This window comes from Sminthopsis crassicaudata, chromosome 5, assembly GCF_048593235.1.
Source record: "Sminthopsis crassicaudata isolate SCR6 chromosome 5, ASM4859323v1, whole genome shotgun sequence".
Lineage (NCBI taxonomy): Eukaryota > Metazoa > Chordata > Mammalia > Dasyuromorphia > Dasyuridae > Sminthopsis > Sminthopsis crassicaudata.
In genome coordinates this window covers 266,575,209-266,596,799 of record NC_133621.1, presented here as the reverse complement: position 1 = coordinate 266,596,799, position 21,591 = coordinate 266,575,209, and positions in this window count along the sequence as shown.

Here is a 21,591-nt window from a genome sequence, read left to right as displayed (position 1 = left end):
TAATAGTTTGGGGTTGCCTTCCTTGGTCTAACTGCATAATTTGCTCAGACATCTGGATCCTAGTAGCAGCTCCTGTTCTATCAAGAGGGGACTAGTAGAGCTACTCCAAGTCCCACTTTTCCCCTTTTTGGGGTCGCTCACAGACTTGGGGTGCCCCTCTTAGGATGGGCAGCAGGACTGTCTTGAGCACTGCTATTCCAAATATAAGCAGAGGCTGAGTTAAGTGCACAAATGATCACAGACTTAACTCACAGTGAACTGTCTATCTCAAAGTGTATTCTCTGGCTGGCATGCTCCTCAACTGCAGGTGATCTGCTATTTCTGCAACAGGGAGGCTGTTATGAGGAATGCTATTTTTATGCTAATAGATCTGGGGTTATCAGGGAGAGACTTGTTCAGGTAATTAAGTCCTTGCATTTTTCTAGTTTTATTTTGGTTTGTTTGCTTTACATAGGCTTGGTCAAAGTTATGGTGCTAAGACCTTCTAGAGGAAGGTAATTCAAAGATTTGACTAGTCAGAAGAGAGAGAGTGTGGAATGTTATGCCACAGTTCTCTTTTGTTGTCCTGACTCAGTTTTCCTAATTGTTTTGCCTCAGTTTATAGTTGTTCTGCTCAATCCCCTAAAACCACCCCTCCCTCTTAATCAGAATATTTGATAAGGATAAAAGATTTTATATTTTAGAATATCAGAATGCCTCTCCCCATCCCAAGCTATCCGAATATCAGATACAATCTTATCAAGATGCCTCTCCCCATCTCCAGGGTGCCTCCCCCCATTATGTCATCCCCATCTCCGGTGGCTCATCCCACTCTGTCAGAGTCTCATTCCAGCTCCCAGCTGCCTAACTCTGTCCTGCCTCAGTCTACCCCCTGAGTCTGAGCCACCTCACTATATGTCAGTGAGAACTCATATTATTTGCTGTATTCTTGGAGACAATAGTCGCACTCAGCCCTGGGACCAAATCATGGATTCCTTTGGCCCCAGTAAATCTCTCCCTTCTAAATAAATTATTAAATACTCTCTCATCTCTATCTCAGTTTCTCCAACATTACACCACTTCAGCTTATAAGCATCTGGTTTATACTTGTTTTTCAACATTACTTTTTGCTCCCTGAAAACCCCTCACTTTACATTTCCTCAACTTCCTCATTTTATACAGCCTTGAATAGTGATTCAATGCCCTTTGTTGCCTTTGCCCACATACACATGCTGCTAAATAAAGGTAGAGAAAATCATGCAACTGTGCTTACTAGGACCACTACAAATTTGGACTCTCATTGATACAAGACTATTCTTTTATATCTCCCTCATTTACTTTGCCACTTACCACAGAAGCTCTTCAAAACCATTTCATCCCTCCTCAAACCTTCCATGATTCATTTTGAACTTTCTCAACTAAAAATCTTGGTCTCAGGGGCAATTGGAAGGCGAAGAAGATAAAGCACCTGCCCTGGAATTAGGAGGATTTAAGTTCAAATTTGGCTTCAGACCCTTAACACTTCCTTGTTGTGTTACCCTAGGCAAGTCACTTAACTCCAAATGCCAGCCAAAAAAGCCAAAACAAAACAAAGCCAAACAAAAACAGATACTTACAGTTGTGTGAGGCTGGGCAGGTCACTTAAGCCAGTTTACCTCAATTTCCTCTTTTGTGAAAATGAACTTAAGGAAACACAAAGCATTCCACTGACTTTGCCAATTAAATTCTCTTCAAACAGTCGTTTTAGACTGTTCTGTTTTTCAGCAAAACAGAATAGTGTTTGCTCCCATGTTGCCACTGATTTGAGCAGTCAGTTGGGCCCCAGCTAAAAGTAGAAAGGAGTTTCCCGTTCATTAAAAATGAATAGGCAGGAGGGAGAAGTGATGCCAGCTTTCAGGACTTGCTATCTAATGTCCAGGAGGCAAAGTCTGACCCTGATCCTGATGCTGAGGGGAATGATTTTCCAAGGGTTAGCTCAGGCCTGGGGGTCAAGGATTTAAAGATGGGGGTGCCTTAGCTTCCTCCTGTGAGGACCTTCCCTTCTCCGCCCCCTCCCCCAAACTTTCTTCTTACGTCATCATTTTTTATAGATCATTCACGTTGTGCTTTCCGAGCAGCAGCAGCTGCTGCTCTTTCGCCATGTCCCCATCGAGTCAGCTTTGTGGAACTTCCCGAGATTCTTTTCCTGGATCAGGTATCCTGCCCTGGAGTCGGTCTCCGAGGCTTCTAAGTAACTCCGCAGGGCCGGAGAAGTAAACTGCCCTTTCTTGTCCAAGTTGAAAATCTTCATCCTGGAGGCCGGCTTCAAGACCAGACAAGAGACATCCCGGGGGCAGTCCTCTCCTGGGCCTTCAGCCTACTCGGAAGGGGAATTGAAGCGGAAAATGTCTATAACCAGCAGACGGAGGTTTAGAGATCTGTGAGGCCCCAGCAGTTATAACCGATTCCGCCCGATTGTAACCCTGGCAACAGCATGAGGGGAACTGAACTGCACGTGCTTTTGTCGGGTCCCTGGCTCCCGCGAATGCTGGAGGCAAGTCATACACTGATGAGTGCGCAAGTGCTGGCTCCGTTTGACTTTCAGTGCCAGCGGTCCAAAGCTCCAGATCACGAGATTGGGTGAGCTCCAGGACTTTTGTTCACATCTCGGGACCCGCTCTGTTGCTTACCTTTGTGATGTGGGAAAAGTATTTCCTCTCCGAGACTCCATTTCTTCTTTTGTAAACTGAAGATATTCTAATGTAAAGTAGAAACTAGAAACATTTTGATTTATTTTGGATTTAATCCCCAATCCGTAAAGAAAATTCTGCCAACTGAAACAGTACAGGCTATTACCCATCTGCCTTTGTTCTTCACCAGCCTCCCACCAAGTTTTTGTTTTTTGTTTTGTTTTGGTTTGATTTGTTTGTTTGGTTTGGTTTGGTTTGGTTTATTTGATTTGGTTTAGTTTTGGTTTGGTTTGGTTTGTTTGTTTTGGTTTGGTTTGTTTGGTTTGGTTTGGTTTGTTTGGTTTGGTTTGGTTTGTTTGTTTGGTTTTGGTTTAGTTTGGTTTGGTTTAGTTTGTTTGTTTGGTTTGTTTTGTTTTGTTTTGGTTTGTTTGTTTTGGTTTGGTTTGTTTGTTTTGGTTTGTTTGTTTGGTTTGGTTTGGTTTGTTTGTTTGGTTTTGGTTTAGTTTGGTTTGGTTTAGTTTGTTTGGTTTGGTTTGTTTTGTTTTGGTTTAGTTTGGTTTGGTTTGGTTTGTTTGTTTGGTTTTGGTTTGGTTTGGTTTGGTTTAGTTTGTTTGTTTGGTTTGGTTTGTTTTGTTTTGGTTTAGTTTGGTTTGGTTTGGTTTGTTTGTTTGGTTTTGGTTTAGTTTGGTTTGGTTTAGTTTGTTTGTTTGGTTTGGTTTGTTTGGTTTTGGTTTAGTTTGGTTTGGTTTGGTTTGTTTGTTTGGTTTTGATTTGGTTTGGTTTAGTTTGTTTGTTTGGTTTGGTTTGTTTTGTTTTGGTTTGTTTGTTTTGGTTTGGTTTGGTTTGGTTTGGTTTGGTTTGGTTTGTTTGGTTTGGTTTGGTTTGGTTTGGTTTGTTTTGGTTGGTTTGGTTTGTTTTGGTTGGTTTGGTTTGGTTTGTTTTGTTTTGGTTGGTTTGGTTGGTTTGGTTTGGTTTGGTTTGGTTTGGTTTGGTGTAGTTTGGTTTGGTTTGTTTTGGTTGGTTTGTTTGGTTTGGTTTGGTTTGGTTTGTTTGGTTTGGTTTGGTTTGGTTTGTTTGGTTTGGTTTGGTTTGGTTTGTTTTGGTTGGTTTGGTTGGTTTGGTCTAGTTTGGTTTGGTTTGGTGTAGTTTGGTTTGGTTTGTTTTGGTTGGTTTGTTTGGTTTGGTTTGTTTCTTTGTTTGGTTTGGTTTGGTTTGGTTTGGTTTGGTTTGGTTTGGTTTGGTTTGGTTTGGTTTGTTTGGTTTGGTTTGTTTTTTCTCCTCTCCTGCTTCTCATTCATTCATCACAAGCTCATATGATTTCTTATTTCAGTTCCAGGACCATTGAACTTTAGAATACAGAAATGTATATGCATCCTGATGACCCACTGCTACAACTGCTGCTAGTTTACCCTCCTCATCTTTACCTTCCTCTTTATCTTTTCTGTCCCCCCTTTTTCCCTCTTTTCCTCCTCCCTTCTGTTTCTTCTCCATTCCTCCCGTTTACCCCCCTCTTCTTTTTTCTTTTCTTCTAACTTCTCCTCCCTCTTTTGATTGCTCCTGCATTTCCTTCTCCTATCCCTTCTTTCCTTTCCCCTCACCTTCTTTTTCCCTCTTTTCCTCCTTTTGTCCAAATAACCAAAATGTAAGCTGATTCTGTACGGTTTTTGGTCTCAGTCTGTATGTTGTTGGGTATTTTTGTGACATGACTTGTCAATACCTCCGCAAGGGATAGATGTTCTATATTATATCTGCCATGCCTAATGATATCCTGTAAAACTTCAATACTCTCTCTAAATGGCATGAGATGTTATGTAATACATTTCATTATCTACCACCTAAGATTCAAATACAAGTTCTAAAGGCCTAATACTTGGGCTTCTTGATCTAATAGCTTGAATATATTTAGCTTTTATGTGTCTTATGGAGCAAATAATATTATACACAGCATTATATATACATATATCCATTATTATATACATATTATATTTGTATAATTTGTGGAGAGTTGATGAATTGTATACTTTTAGAAATACTTGAATTTGAAATATACTTATTAGGAAGAGGATCAGTGTATATAAAGAATAAGTAAATTAAATTTGATAATATTTCATCTATTGAAGCAAATCATTATTTAAAACCTCATGGCTTAGTTACAGATATTTGGATTAGCCAAAGGTGACCTTGTAAGTCTTAAAAGTTCATGAGGTCCTAGAAGGCCACTAAAGCTGTAGGTTGTAGGGTTTAGTGAAGTAGTCAATAATGCCAAAAGCAACTGGCTGGATCAAAAGGAAGAATTCACCCCTTTCCCTTCCTTCTTGCCTCCCTCTTCCCCCCTCCCCTCCTCTCTCTCTCTCTCTCTCTCTCTCTCTCTCTCTCTCTCTCTCTCTCTCTCTCTCTCTCTCTCTCTCTCTCTCTCTCTCTCTCTCTCTCTCTCTCTCTCTCTGTGTCACACTCATAAACAAAACAATGGTTGACTGCAGCTTGCTAATGAAAAATATGAAACTGCTAATTAGATGAATTGTCTAACTGAATTATTTGTCAAGACTTCCTCTTGATCTCCTTGCAGATTAACTTCTGACAAATCGTATTTGTTATTCCTAAAAGTCCTATTAGTTATTCTTAAAAGTTATTTTTTTAAACATACACTATAATTCACTTATGCTAATCATTGCTTTCTACATGGGAAGAAGCAATTTGTCCTATAATCCAATGTATGGGGTAACATTTTTATTTTCTCTTTTTTGTGAAAAATTGTAGTAAAGCAAAAGTGAGTGGGAATTGATAGGTGTTTTAATAGCTAACAAATTTTATTGCTTGATCCTGCTATTTGAAAGTTAGGCTTTACTCAGAACTGAACCATGGGAAAGGGTGGTAGGTAAAGGAAAAAAAAATTGTGGAGCTTGAATATCTTTGTAGTTTCAGCCAAGGGGAAAGAAGCTAGCCATTGCACTTAATGTGGGGACTTTGACATTATTTTTGAATCCTTTACATTAAAACTTTATTTTCAAAATGTTTGCAAAGATATTTGTCAACATTCACCCTTGCAAAACCTTGTGTTTCAGATTTTTCAACCTTCCTTCCCTAGACAACAAGCAATTCAATATATGTTGAACATATACACTTCATATATATATGTCCATATTTATCATGCTCCACAAGAAAAATCAAATCAAAAAGGGAAAACCCTGAAAGAATAAAAGAAAATGAAAAAAAAACATAATGAAAGTACTATGCTGTGATCCACATTCAGTCCACAGAGTCTTTCTGGATGTAAATGCCTCTCTTCCTCACAAGTCTATTGGAAATGGCCTGAATCACCTCATTGTGGAAAAGAGTCACATTCATCACAGTTGGTTATCACATAATCTTTTGTTGCTGTGTATAATGTTCCTTTTTTAAAAAATATTTTTATTTTCAAAATATATGTACAGATCATTTGACAGTGTTGACCCTTGCATAGCCTTCTGTTTCAGATTTTCTCCTCTTTCCCCCCCATCCCTTCCCCTAGATGACAAGCAATTCAGTATATTTTAAACATGTTAAATCCAATATGTATAAATACATTTATACAATTGTCTTGGTGCACAAGAGAAATCAGATAAAAAAAAATAAAGTAAATGTGCAGGAAAACAAAATGCAAGTGAACCACAACAAAAAGAGTGAAAATGGTATGTTGTAATCCACATTCAGTTCCTACAGTCCTCTCTCTGGGTGTAGATGGCTCTCTTCATTAGAAGATCATTGGAACTGGCATCAGTCATCTAGTTTTTGGAAAGAGTCATCATAATTGATTATCGTATAACATTGATGTTGTCATGTACAATGATCTCCTAGTTCTGCTCATTTCATTTAGCATCAGTTCATGTAAATCTCTCCAGGCCTTTCTAAAATCATTCTCTCTCTTGATCATTTCTTTTAGAACAATAATATTCCATAGCATTCATATACCATAACATAGTCAACCATTCTCCAACTGATGGGCATCCACCCAATTCCCAGTTTATTGTCACTACAAAAAGGGCTGCCACAAAAATTTTTGCACATGTAGTTCCCTTTCCTATAAAATCTCTTTGGGATATAGGCCCAATAGAAACACTGCTGGGTCAAAAGGTATGCACAGTTTGATAACTTATTGAACATAGTTCCAAATTGCTCTCCAGAATGGCTGGATCTGTTCACAACTCCACCAACATTATATTAATGTACCAGTGTTCCCACATTCCCTCCAACATTCATTCTTGTCTTTTCCTGTCATCTAGTAATATTACTTGCACAGGAAATGTTATTAATGACTGTGTATTAACAATGTCAGTCACTAATTAGCCACATTCTTCAATTGTACTACCTTTCTGTCTTATAGAATAACTTATTCTTCCTTGATAAATTTCACAGAAATCTCATGACCAATGAGATTATTATTATTTTTAATGTCATTTTCTTTTTATTAGCAGTGTTTAAAAAAAAAAAACTAGTAGATAAAGGGAATATTATTGACAAAATTTGCCTAAGTTTTGACAAAGTCTTTGATAATTCTATCTTCATAAAAATAATTGTTTAGCTCAAATTTGTCAGTGTACTACAGAGGTTTGAGAATTGGTTGAAAGAACAGACCTACATTATAGTCATTAATAGTTAAATGATAACTTTTAATGTATATATATGTATATATATATATATTGAAGCTATTTATTTTCAAAACATAAACAATGATAATTTTTCATCATTGATTCTTGCAAAACCTTGTGTTCCAATTTCTCCCCCTTCCCCCATTTCCTCTCCTAAATGGCAAGTAATCTAATATATATTAAATCTGTTAAAATATGTATGTAAATCTAATATAGGGATACATATTTATACAATTATCTTGCTGCACAGAAAAATCAGATCAAAAAGGGAAAAAAAGTAAAAAGAAAATGAAATACAAGCAAACAACAACAAAAAGAGTGAAAATACTATTGTGTGATCCACATTAAGTTCACAGTCTTCTCTCTAAGTATAGATGGCTCTCTTCATTACAAGAGCTGACCTGAATCATCTCATTATTGAGAGGAGCCACATCCGTCAGAACTGATCATTGTATAATTTTGTTGTTCCTGTGTACAATGATCTCTTTGCTCTGCTTATTTAGCATCAGTTCATATAAATCTCTCCAGGACTCTCTGAAATTATCCTTCTGATTGTTTCTTATAGAACAATATTTCATAACATTCATGTACCGTAACTTATTCAGCCATTCTCCAACTGATGGGAATCCATTCAGTTTGCAGTTTCTTGCCACTACAAAAGAGGCTGCCACAAACTTTTTTGCACATGTGGGTCTCTTTCCCTCCTTCAAGATCTCTTTGTAATATAAGCGCAGTAGAAATATTTCTGTATCAACATTATGCACAGCTTCATAACCCTTTCTTTTATATATATATATAACTTTTTTATTAATTTCTATAACTATAACATTTTCTTTGACAGTACATATGCATAGTAAATTTTTTTACAACATTATCCCTTGTACTCCCTTCTGTTCCAAGTTTTTCCCCTCCTTCCCTCCACCCCCTCCCCTAGATGGCAGGCATTCCCATACATGTTAAATATCTTATAGTATATCCTAGGTATAATATATACGTGAAGAACCAAATTTTGTTGTTGTTGTTGTTGCAAAGGAATAATTGGATTGGCAAGGTAAAAATAATCTGGGAAGAAAAACAAAACAAAACAAAACAAAACAAAACAAAACAAACAAACAAAAAACAAAACAGAACAAAAACAAAACAATGCTCAGAATTTACACTCATTTCCCAGTGTTCCTTTTCTGGGTGTAGCTGATTCTGTCTATCATTGATCAATTGGAACTGGATTAGCTCTTCTCTATGTTGAAGATATCCACTTCCATCGGAATACATCCTCATACAGTATCATTGTTGAAATGTATAATGATCCCCTAGTTCTACTCGTTTCACTCAGCATCAGTTGATATACGTCACTCCAAGCCTCTCTGTATAACTCCAGATGGTCATTTCTTACAGAACAATAATATTCTATAACATTCATATACCATAATTTACCCAACCATTCTCCAATTGATGGACATCCATTCATTTTCCAGTTTCTAGCCACTATAAAAAGGGCTGCCACAAACATTTTGGCACATACAGGTCTCTTTCCCTTCTTTAGTATTTCCTTGGGATATAAGCCCAGTAATGGCACTGCTGGGTGAAAGGGTATGCACATTTTGATAACTTTTGGGGCATAATTCCAGATTGCTCTCCAGAATGGTTGGATTCTTTCACAACTCCACCAACAATGCATCAGCGTCCCAGTTTTCCCACAGCCCCTCCAACATTCATTGTTATTTGTTTCTGTCATCTTAGCCAATCTGACAGGTGTGTAATGATATCTCAGAGTTATCTTAATTTGCATTTCTCTGATCAATAGTGATTTGGAACACTTTCATATGAGTGGAAATAGTTTTAATTTCATCATCTGAAAATTGTTCATATCCTTTGACCATTTATCACTTGGAGAATGGCTTGATTTCTTATAAATTAAAGTCAATTCTCTGTATATTTTGGAGATGAGGCCTTTATCAGAACCTTTAACTGTAAAAATGTTTTCCCAATTTGTTACTGCCCTTCTAATCTTGTTTGCATTAGTTTTGTTTGTGCAGAAACTTTTTAATTTGGTGTAATCAAATTTTTCTATTTTGTGATCAATAATAGTCTCTAGTTCTCCCTTGGACACAAACTCCTTCCTCCTCCACAAGTCTGAGAGGTAAACCATCCCATGTTCCTCCAATTTATTTATGATTTCGTTCTTTATGCCTAAATCTTGGACCCATTTTGATCTTATCTTAGTAGTTGGTGTTAAAAACGGGTCCATGCCTAGTTTCTGCCATACTAATTTCCAGTTTTCCCAGCAGTTTTTGTCAAATAATGAATTCTTATCCCAAAATTTGAGATCTTTGCGTTTATCAAACACTAGATAGCTATTTTTATTCGCTATCTTGCCCTGTGAACCTAACCTATGCCACTGATCAACTAGTCTATTTCTTAGCCAATATCAAATGGTTTTGGTGACTGTTGCTTTATAATACAGTTCTAGATCAGGTACAGCTAGACCACCTTCACTTAATTTTTTTTTCATTACTTCCCTTGAAATTCTCAACCTTTTGTTGTTCCATATGGATTCTGTTGTTATTTTTTCTAGGTCATTAAAATAGTTTCTTGGGAGTTTGATTGGTATAGCACTAAATAAATAGATTAGTTTAGGGAGTATTGTCATCTTAATTATATTCGCTAGGCCTATCCAAAAGCACTGAATGTCTTTCCAATTATTTAAATCTGACTTTATTTTTGTGGCAAGTGTTTTGTAATTTTGCTCATATAATTCCTGACTTTCCTTTGGTAGATATATTCCCAAATATTTTATACTATTGACAGTTATTTTGAATGGAATTTCTCTTTGTATCTCTTGCTGTTGGATTGTGTTGGTAATGTATAAAAATGCTGAGGAGTTATGTGGATTTATTTTGTATCCTGCAACTTTGCTAAAATTCTGAATTATTTCTAATAGCTTTTTAGCAGAGTCTTTGGGGTTCTCTAAGTATACCGTCATGCCATCTTGATAACCCTTTCAACGTAGTTCCAAATTGCTCTACAGAATGATTGGATCTGTTCACGATTCCACCAATAATGTATTAGTGTTCCAGTTTTCCCACATTCCCTCCAAAATCTGTAAGGCAATTATTGAGATAATTATTATCTAAGTTGGATTAGGGATTTTAAAATACTGTTTATAATTTTTATGTATGGTTAAAATATTTATTTTATTTTTAAATTATTATTTATAAATATTTTTGACAGTTTATATGCATGAGTAATTTTTTTTATAACATTATCCTTTGTAATCATTTTTCCAAATTATCCCCTCTCTCCCTCTACTCCCTCCCCTAGATGACAGGCAATCCCACACATTTTACATGTGTTACAATATAACCTAGATACCATATATGTGTGTAAATCCAATTTTCTTGTTGCACATTAAGTATTAGTTTCCGAAGGCGTAAGTAACCTGGATAGATAGACAGTAGTGCTAACAATTTACATTCACTTCCCAGTGTTCCTTCTCTGGGTGTAGTTGTTGCTGTCTGTATGGTTAAAATATAATAGTAGTTATTGATGAATAGAATTTCATTTTTTCCTCTTTAAATGCTTGTCACAACAAATTTATGTATATAGCTAGGAATATACTACTTTATAAAGTAATAAAATAAGGAAAAGGGAGGATCAGTTGTGAACTGACTAATAGTGCTAATTTATTTATTGGAAAAGGACATTTTTAGGCACTAGTAAGATATATTAAAAATGCAATACTTTCTTGTGCATTGTGTTTTCATTTCTTCTATAAGGAAAGGTTTGCATAACTCAGCTGTTTCTGACATATATTGTAATGCCTGGTAGTTAAAAGTACATGAACTATTTCCTGTAATCATCTAAACTTTCTGCTTCTTACTTTCATCATCATGTCATCATATTCCTCCCATGGTAATGGATTAGTTGTTTTGAAAAAAAATCTTATTAATGTGAGATGAATTTATTGTTACAGGCCCAGGTCATTTAGATTTCAAATGATCCAAGTAGCAGAATAAAATGTTAGGAGTTAATGTTAGGAAAAAATGTTCTCTCTTCTAATGTTTAAGTGCCTGAATAAGGAAATTGCAGTTTTCTAAGGTTCATATTGGAGTTCAGCATGTATAAAAATATCTACTGAAAATCTAGAAACATATTCTTTACCTGCTTCTTTGTACTATGGTCCCATTAACTCCTATGACTTTTTCTCTGTCATTAGTATGTGTGAAGAGAAAGCTGTATGACTACTACAAAATTTTGAAAACATTTAAAACTCATTTCCCAAGCTTGAATAAATGATTTACACAGAGTCTATAAAAGGCGGACAAAAAAAAAGAAAGAAAAAAAAAAGAATGAGAACTCTGTTCTCCTGCTGTTTTATTGTTCTTTCTATCTATCTATCTATCTATCTATCTATCTATCTATCTATCCATCTATCTACCTATCTATCAGTTTTGATCAGTTGATCTGTGGTTGTGAGTGTGCACACATTACATTTACAGGAGACTCTGTGTGTGTGTGTGTGTGTGTGTGTGTGTGTGTGTGTGTATAGAGAGAGAGTTTGTTTTTTTCAGATTTAAAAATTAGAAATGAACAAATTTGTTAAAAATAATATATATTTATAATTTTTATTTTATTTACTTAATAGTTCCCCAATAATATTGAGTATACTTTTTTTTACATTTGTTTTTAAAATTTTTGAGTTCTAGATTTTTTCCCTTATCCCCACCCATAATTAAGAAATCATAGATAAAAGTCCTCAAGAAAAAGTAAAGAAAAGAGAGATAGAGAGAGAGAAACAGAGAATGATTCAATTTGTATTAAGAAACAATCAGTTTCTTCTCTGGGACTGGATAGGATTTTTCATCATAAGTCCTTCAGTGTAGCTGGGGATGATTTTACTACTAGAAGAGCAAAGTAATGGACAATTGGTCATTACAGAACATTGCTGTTACTTTGTATGCAGTACATTTCATTTTGCTTCAGTTCATGAAGGACTTTCCTGATTTTTTTTCCTCTGAGAGCATACTGTTCATCTTTTCCCATAGAAAAAACAATATCACATCAATAACATATACCACAGTTTCTTAAGCCATTCCCTAATTGATAGGCATCCCCCCAGTTTTCTTTTTTTTTTCCCTGAGAAGAGAGATGCTATGAATATATTGTGTACTTATATCCCATTTCCCATTTTTTAAAATCTCTTTTGATATTCATTCCTATAAGTGGTATTGTTAGGTCAAAGGATATGCATAAATGTATGGCATTTGTGTGCAGATCATATATTTTGATCATTTACCTATAGGGGCATGGATCCTACTTTTTATAAATTTGACTCAGTTCCCTCTATATTTGAGAAATGAGGGCTAATCAGAGAAACTTGCTTGGAAATTCTTTTTACAATTATTATTGCTAACTCTTCTTCTCCAATTTATTCTTTCCTTTCACCCTGTCCCTCCTCAAAAGTATTTTCATATTGACCACTGCTTCCCCTGATATGCCCTCTTTTGTACAACCTTCCCCGCATTTCCCATTCTTCTCCTATTTTCCTGCAAGGTAAGATAGATTTCTATACCCCATGAGTATGTATGTTTTTAACCCTTTTAGCCAATTATGATGACAGTAAGGTTCACTTACTCACTCCTCTTTTTCTCCCTCTCCCCCTCCAATATAAAAGATTTCTCTTGTCTCTTTTTTTATGACAGATAATTTTCACCATTCCACTTCTCCCTTTTCCTTCCTCCCAGGACATTCCTCTCAAAATCCTTAACTTCATAATTTTTTTAAAAAGATACTATCCTTTCATATTCAATTTGTACTTACACAGAGGTGGCATAGTGAAGCAAGTAACAGTTCCAGCTTTCCCAATTTCCCTTAAAAACCCCATGAAACCAAGCCTCTGACCAGAGTCTGATGGAATGAAACCACGTTCCAGTTAGAGATAAATTGGAAAAACTTATAAAAAGCCAACCTTAATGGGATGAAAAAGGGTTCAGCTCAGCTCAGACAGACTCTGAGAAAACAGATGAGATGATCTTAATCACAGCCAATTTGCAAATAAGAGCTTTGGTCTTGGCTCAGTAGAGGAGCATATCAGTGAGGCAACCTCCAGTCCCAGACCAGAAGGCAAATTCAGGGTGTTTTCTGAAAAGAGCTACACCTTACACACTCACCAGTGCTCAAAGCCAAGCCTCAGCACTGTCCAGAAAGCTTGGGACAGCATCCCTTACAATAGGAGCAGAACTTGATTATAAAAGTAAAAAAAAAAAAAAAAGGAAAAAGTGAGCAAGAAACAGAAAAGAACCTTGACCATTGAAAGCTACTATGGTGATAGACAAGACCAAAGCAACAACTTGGGTGAGGATGAAGAAATCTCAAAGACTGATATGAATTGGTCTTAAACCCAAAGAGGCTTCTCGGAAGTACTCATGAAAGACTGTACAAAGGAAATAAGAGAGATAGACCACAAAATGAGAAAAGAAATGAGAGGAAGGCATGAGAGAGTCAACAGCTTAGAAAAGGAAGGAAATTCCTTAAAAATATAATTAAATGCAAATACCTACTGGAGAAAACACCACCTTATAAAGTATAACTAACAAAATGGAAAAAGAGATACAAAAGCTAACTGAAGAAAATCATACATTAAAAACTAGTATGTGGCAAATGGAAGCTATTGAAGAATCAGTCAAAAAAATTAAAGACAAATTAAAGAAAATGTGAAATGCATCATTTAAAAAAAAGCCAGCCTGGAAAATAGACCTAAAAGAGACCTTTAAAATTTATTAGTCTACTTGAAGGCCATGACAATAAAAAAAAAAAAAAAAAGACATTGGATATTATTCTTCAAGAAATCCTCAAGGAAAGCAGCCTTAATATTGAAGAAACAGAGGGGAAAATGCTCATTGAAAGAATCATTCAATCAACAGCTTCAAAAAGAGACCCCACAAGGAATACCCCACTTAACTTACAAAACTCCAATACTATAATTTCAAGAAAAGTACTTCAAACTGCCAGGCAAAAAATAATCCAGATATCATAGAGCAACAATCAGGATTAATCAGGATCCAGCAGTTTCTACACTAAAGGATCAAAAAGCCTGGAAAACCATACCAGAGAAGGCAAAGTATCTGGGGTTACAATGAAGAATTAACTATCCAGAGAGACTGAGCATCATCTTTCAAGGGAGAGGATGGATTTTCAATGGATTAAGAGATTTTCAGTCATTTCTATTGAACTAAATAGAACTAAACAGAAAATTTAACCTTAAACACAGAACTCAAGAAAATCAAAAAGGTAAACAGGGGAAATATATGTTATTTCAAGGTTAAACTGTTTAAATCTCTAGATGGAAAAATGATGTCTGTAACTCTTGGCAACTATTTGTTACTGGGGAAGAAAAAGGGGGAATCACATGGATGGAGGGTATGATTGTGGATGGACTCTTGATATGATGATATCAAAGATAAAGACATTAAGGGGTGAACAATGTTCTGTACTGAAAGAAGAGGAAAGGGGAGGTAAAATGGGATAAATGAGATCGCATGAAGAGTACAAAATACCTATTACATTAGAGCGAAAAAAGAAGGGATGTGAAAAGTGTCTGAAGCTTGATCTCAGAAATTTTGGCTCTAAGAGATAATAACTTAATCATTCAATTGGGAATAGAAATCTACCTAACCCTACAAAGAAGTAGGAGGAGAAAGAGGACAGAAAAAGGTAGGGCTGAAAAACTGAGGGAAAAAAGAGAAGGGAAGTAATAAAAAATAAGGTCTGGTCAGGGTGGGTTAAAAAATACTACTAAGAAGAGGAAGAATGGTGATAGAAGATAAGGTAATGGGTAAGGTGTGTCAAAAACACTACTAAAGATTGTGGAAAGAGAAAATGAAAGTATATGCAATGGAGAAAATAGAATGGAAGAAAATACAGAGCTGGTAATCATAACTGTGAATGTGAGTGGGGTTGAACTCTCCCATAAAATGGAAAATGAAAAGGTATCTACCACAACATGGATAAATGACAGATGACCAAAAGATTTATAATGGGTCACATCCATTTGCCAAATTTCATTTGGCCTCAAATCACAAGGGTTCTTCCCTGGAGGGGGTGTAGGAGCCTGGAAAGGAAGGCAAGCTGTACAGGCTTTTACTATGCTCTTAGCTTCTTTCGTTATCTCAAATTGCAAATGTAATGCTTGAGCAGCCTGATTATGTGTAGAATTAAATTTTGGGGTTTCTTGAAATAAAGGAGTATTGACCATCATAATCTGCCTTTCAATTACCATCAAAAATAGGACCTGGAATTCCACTATGAGAGTGGACATGAAAGATATAAATCTTATCTGGATGCTTTCTCACTTGCTCTTGAAGTTCCTGATATATATTAGATCTGATATATATTAGAGGCTACACATTTTATACCTACTGAATAGACTGAATCAGATATTATATTAATATCTCCTGCATAATAAGAAAGAGCTAGAATGATTGCATATATAAAATTCATTCTGCTGAGTGGACTGAAAAGGAGTTCTGACTATTCTCTTTATACTTGTCACGAGAATATACAGCACAAATATTATGTTTGGATGCATCTGTAAAGATAGTTGATCCTTTAAGAGGAATTTTAGAAACCTTTTCTTCAAGAATCCATCTCCAGTTATGTAATAGTCTGGTTATCTTTAATGGAGACCCGTGTGTAAAATGTGGAGCTGTGGCCAATAAAATTTGGCACTCTGGGATGGTTTCACAGCATACATTAATTGTTGCAGTAAGTATAAAAGGTGTATATCTTGTCAGGTCTTATCCCAGATAATTATACTGCTCACTTAATGGCCTTTAATAAAATTCTGGCTACAAGTACTGGGTCAGGAGTAAGGCTTTGTTCTGGTTGTGCCGGGAAGTTCACCTACTCTATCACTATCTCCTTGATGGACTGCTGTGGGTGCTTCTTTTGTAGCAAAAACTGATATTTCCAAGGTTTTTTGAGTGGCTCAGCCACATTTAGATGGCCAGTTCAAGTTCTCTCAAAGCCTCTTGAGCTTCTTTTTTATGGTGGCATGGTGGGTTTAAAGCACTACCTTCTCTTAAAATGTCATATAAGTGTTGATAGTAATTGATAGGTAATTAAGCCTAACACTGGATGTATCCATTGGATATCACCTATCAGTTTCTGAAAGTAATTTAAGGTGTTTAGCTTCTCTGTTCTTAAGGAAAATTTTTGTACTGTAAGCACTTTAGGATATACTTCATATCCTAAATATTGAAAAGGAGTGTGTATGTATCTTCAAACTTTTTCTGGAGCTATATATATATATATATATATATATATAATTTGTACTTCCTTAGTGTTTTTATGGTCTTTTGTAGGTATGCTTCTAACATTTGCTCCTCAGGTGCTTATCTCAATCCGTGTAATGTAATAACATTACTTTTGGAAATGCTTGACAGTAAGAGCAGCAGCAACATACATTTGACACATAGTAGGGCAATTTTTCATTCCCTGTTGCAAAACTGTCCATTCATATCTTTTATAAAGCTTAGCTAAGTTAACAGTGGGCACTGAAAAGGCAAACCTTAGAAATTTTTTCTTCAAAAATCCACTGGCAATTATGTAATAACTAGGTTATTGTTAATGGAGACATATGTGTAAAATTTGGAGCTGTGGCCAGTAAAATTTTCCAGTCTGAGATGGTTTCACAGCATATATTAATGTATGCATTGGTATAATTGTGCATTGAATAAAGCCAGTTCAACTTCTCTCAAAGCCTCTTGAGCTTCTTTTGTAAGCTGGTGTGATGGGCTTAAAGCACTGTCTCCCCTTAAAATGTCATACAATTGTTGCAAATGATAGGTAGTCAAGCCTAACACTGGACACATCCATTGGATGTCTCTATCAATTTCTGAAAGTCATTTAAGGTGTTTAGCTTCTCTGTTCTTAAGGAAAGTAAATACCTTAGGGTATACTTCATATTCTAAATATTGAAAAGTAGCATGTCTTTGAATTTTTTTCTGGAGCTATATGCAATTTGTAGTTCCTTGGTCTTTTATAGTCTTTTGCAGACATGCTTCTAACATTTGCTCCTCAGGTGCACATCACAATATAACATCCATGTAATATAATAATAAGAGCAGCAGCCTCATACATTTGACACATAGTAAAGCTTTTTCATTCCCTGTGGCAAAACTGTCCATTCCCATCTTTTATAAGGCTCAGCTTAGTTTACACTGGGCACTGAAAAGACAAATCTTTTCATATCCTCCTTATCTAGAGGCATAGAATAGAAACAATCCTTAATGTCTCTAACCCAAAGAGGACATTCTCTAGGCAATTGAGTAGGAGATGGAAGGCCCGGCTGAAGAATTCTCATAGTTTCTAATGTACATTTACTTTTCTTAAATCAGTCAACATCTTCCATTTTTCAGATTTATTTCTTGCAACAAATACAGGGGAGTTCCAAGGACTTAGAGAAGGTTATAAGTGTTCTTGTTCAAGTTGTTCCTGTACTGTATCTAATAAGGCCTGCATTTTATTGCTAGCTAAGGAGCACTGTTCTAAGCACACTGGTGTAGTAGTTTTCCATTGAATAAGAACAGGTGAAAGTGTTGGCAGGCCTTCAACAGCAACCCTGCCTAAAAACCCCAAAGTACTCATTTTAATTCTAACTGTTGTAAGATGTCTCTTCTTCACAAATTGATGGGGGATTTTTCAAATTTAAAAGAAGAAAAATTCCTGTTTCATCTTCAAATATCCATCTCAAAGGGTAGCACTAACTTCAGCTGCTATTGTTCCTCCAACACCAGACATATTAATTTTTGGCTAATTGGGACCTCTAATGACTATGCAATCTGCGCCTGTGTCTACCAACCCTTCTAATGGTATGCCATTTATAAATAATGAGCTGTTTAGAGTTAAAATCTGGGCATCTATCTCCAGATTGCCTATTAGGAGTCTGTATCAGTAAACCTGATGCTACTACTTCTCCTGGTTGATAAATCATACATTGTCTACCTGTATTAGTGACTGGGATATTATCTACACATTCCCCAGTTTCCCACATCAATGTATGGATGGATACTAAGTACTCTCGGGAGTCAAGCTTACTGTGCCTGGAGGCAAGAGATCCATAGGCTGGGGAGGAACAGATTTCACCTCTCCAGGGGATATCTCAGTAGTGCCAGCTGTGTACAACTCTATTCTCTCCATTTGTAATCCCTTTCTCCCATCAGATAGCTTCTTGGTCTTGGTCATGTCTAAGTACTGAAATTTTAAAGACACTCTTGGTGTAGCATCGGCTGCCAGCATGCCCCAAGTGTTTTTTGCCTTGGGACTGGGAGCTGGCCCTTCATCTCATTTCCCTGAATCAATCTACATTCTGATGCCCAGTGGAAGCTTTTGTTGCATTTTGGACATGGGGTTTGGGGTCTTGTTCTCTCACCCTGTCTTCTCTGTCTTTATGTCAACATTGAGTTTTCAGATGTCCTACTTTACCACATTGAAAGCATTGACGATCTCTTTGGAAGTCCCTTGCCAAAAGGGACCCTGTCTTCCCATGTTGGGATCTTGGGAAGTCTGCATCATAGCCTGGCTATAAAAGGTGTTTGTGCCAACTGTAGCACTGTGTCTTATGATCTCCTCTAAAGGAGCATCCTTGTGTATTCCTAGTATAATCCTTCTACACACTTCATTGGCATTTTCTTTAACAAGTTGACTTACCAAAGTGTCTGTTACTGTATTTTCACCATTAGTTCATATGACAGCTGTCTGCAAACGTCCCACAAAATCAGCAAAGGGTTCATTTGATCCTTGTACAATTTTTGTGAAGGCCTTGCCTTTGTTACTTTTATTGGGGAGAGAAGTCCATGCTTTGATAGCAGCAGCAGCAATTTGCTCAAATGCTGCTTTGGAGTAATTAATCTGTACTGAAGCTTCTGCATAAGAACCTACACCTGTTAGTAGGTCACAGGTGATTGAAGTATTAACTCCACTTTGACTATTTTGTTGGGCTTGTATCCCATAGAGCTCACTAAATTCAGAAAGCCACAACAAGTTTTGACCAGGTTCTAAACATATCCTTTCCAGTCCCTAGTCCTAATATAATTCTTCTACAAACTTCATTAGCATTTTCTTTAGCAAGTTGTCTTATCAAAATTTCTGTTGCTGCATTTTCACCAACAGTTTGTATGACAGCTGTCTGCAGATGTCCAATGAACTCAGCAAAGGGTTTATTTGGACCTTGCTCTATTTTCATGAAGGCTTCCTCCCTATCTTGCCTTCCTGGGAAGGTGCCCCAGGTTTGATAGCAGCAGAAGCAATTTACTCATATGATGCTATGGAGTAATTTATCTGTGCTGAAGCATTTGCATAAGGATCTACACAGGTATATTAACTCCAGTTTGCCTATTTCTTAGGCTTGTATCCTACAGAGTTCACTATACTCAGAAAGACAGACAAGTTTTGTCCAGGTTCTAAACATGTCCTTGCTATAGACTTCCAATCACTAGGGATTAAAATTTCATGAACCAAATTATCTGATAACATCTTAACAAAAGATGATGTAGACCCATAAAGATTTGTGCAAGCCTTTTTCAGATCTTTGATAATTTCTAGATTGAAAGGAGTATATCTTCCTGAAGAGTTAAGCTGTTATCAGAGGATAAGTTTCTGTTCTTAAATCAGCTGTATTCTGCCTTTCCTCTTTGGCTTTAAGTATGTCTTTTGCAATGGAGTCATGGGGAGGGGGTTTCTGGGGGGGAGGTGCTGGTGGTATCACTGCTCTTCCCACTCCTCCTCCTCCCTGAAGTTGATGGGGGAGGGTCAAGAGCCTGCTCCAGTGTAGGAGCTGTCAGAGTGAGAATCAGAGTCAGTTGGTCACTCTACATTATACATAGCTATTTCTGTTCTCTTTGTCCACTGAATGCTTCTCTCTCTTTCCAATACTCCTTCTATAATATTTTTTTCATGTTCAGGTATTACTTATAGGTTCTATGAGTAGTACTCGGACTTCATGCAATTTCTTCTCTATTATGCATCTGATCATAGACTCTATTCCAGCTCCCAAGACCCATCCCCTATTTCTTCACCTCCTAGATACCATTATTCTTTCTTTCTTTTTTTTTAACAGAAAACCCACTATCTACATAATATAATCTTACTTTCACATTGTCCTGATGGAATACTGACTTTTATGTTTTGAAATTTGGATACATGTAGAAGTCGTGCAGCTCTTTCCAGGACACTTCCAGGGGCATACAGCCCACTGATGAAAACACTCCAGAATGTTTTCTGATGATAAATTATTATTTCCAAATAATTAGAAATTAAGTGTTCTTCAGATAATAAAATATTTTCATAACATTTTCTTCAAAAAGGAAAACAACCTCATGCTTACATTTTGCAAGTTTACTCTTTTTTTTTCTTTACAGAGAGGTAACTCTGGTAAACATAGTGTTGCAGCCAGGAGTATACAATTTTCTCTACAGAAATGGCTAAACTTGTAAGTAATGATAAAATTATAACTCAGGGTATTATCCTTATAATTATCATGATTATATTACATAATATATATTAAATAATACTTTTCAAAATGCTTTCTTAAAATATTTCAAAATAGTATTATACTGAATAAGAAATAACAGTGACTTCCCACACTATCTCTTTTACAAAAAATAATTTATGTTCCTATTATAGGTTCTCTGTCATAGTACAGTGTTTACATTACTTGTAAGCATCCATACTTTATTCTGCCTATCTTCTTTTTTTTTAAATTAAAGCTTTTTATTTTCAAAACATATACATGAACAATTTTTTTTAATTTTTTATTATATATATATATATATATATATATTTTTTTTTTTATAATATTATCCCTTGTATTCATTTTTCCAAATTATCCCCCCCCTCCCTCTATTCCCTCCCCCCGATGACAGGCAATCCCATACATTTTACATGTGTTACAATATAGTCTAGGTACAATACATGTGTGTAAATATCATTTTCTTGTTGCACAATAAACATTAGAATCCGAACGTACATGCAACCTGGGCAGACAAATATTAGTGCTAACAATTTACATTCACTTCCCAGTGTTTCTTCTCTGGGTGTAGCTACCTCTGTCCATCATTGATCAACTGGAAGTGAGTTGGATCTTCTTTATCTTGAAGATTTCCACTTCCATCAGAATACATCCTCATACAGTATTGTTGTTGAAGTGTACAGCGATCTTCTGGTTCTGCTCATTTCACTCAGCATCAGTTGGTTTAAGTCTCTCCAGGCCTCTCTGTATTCCTCCTGCTGGTCATTTCTTACAGAGCAATAATATTCCA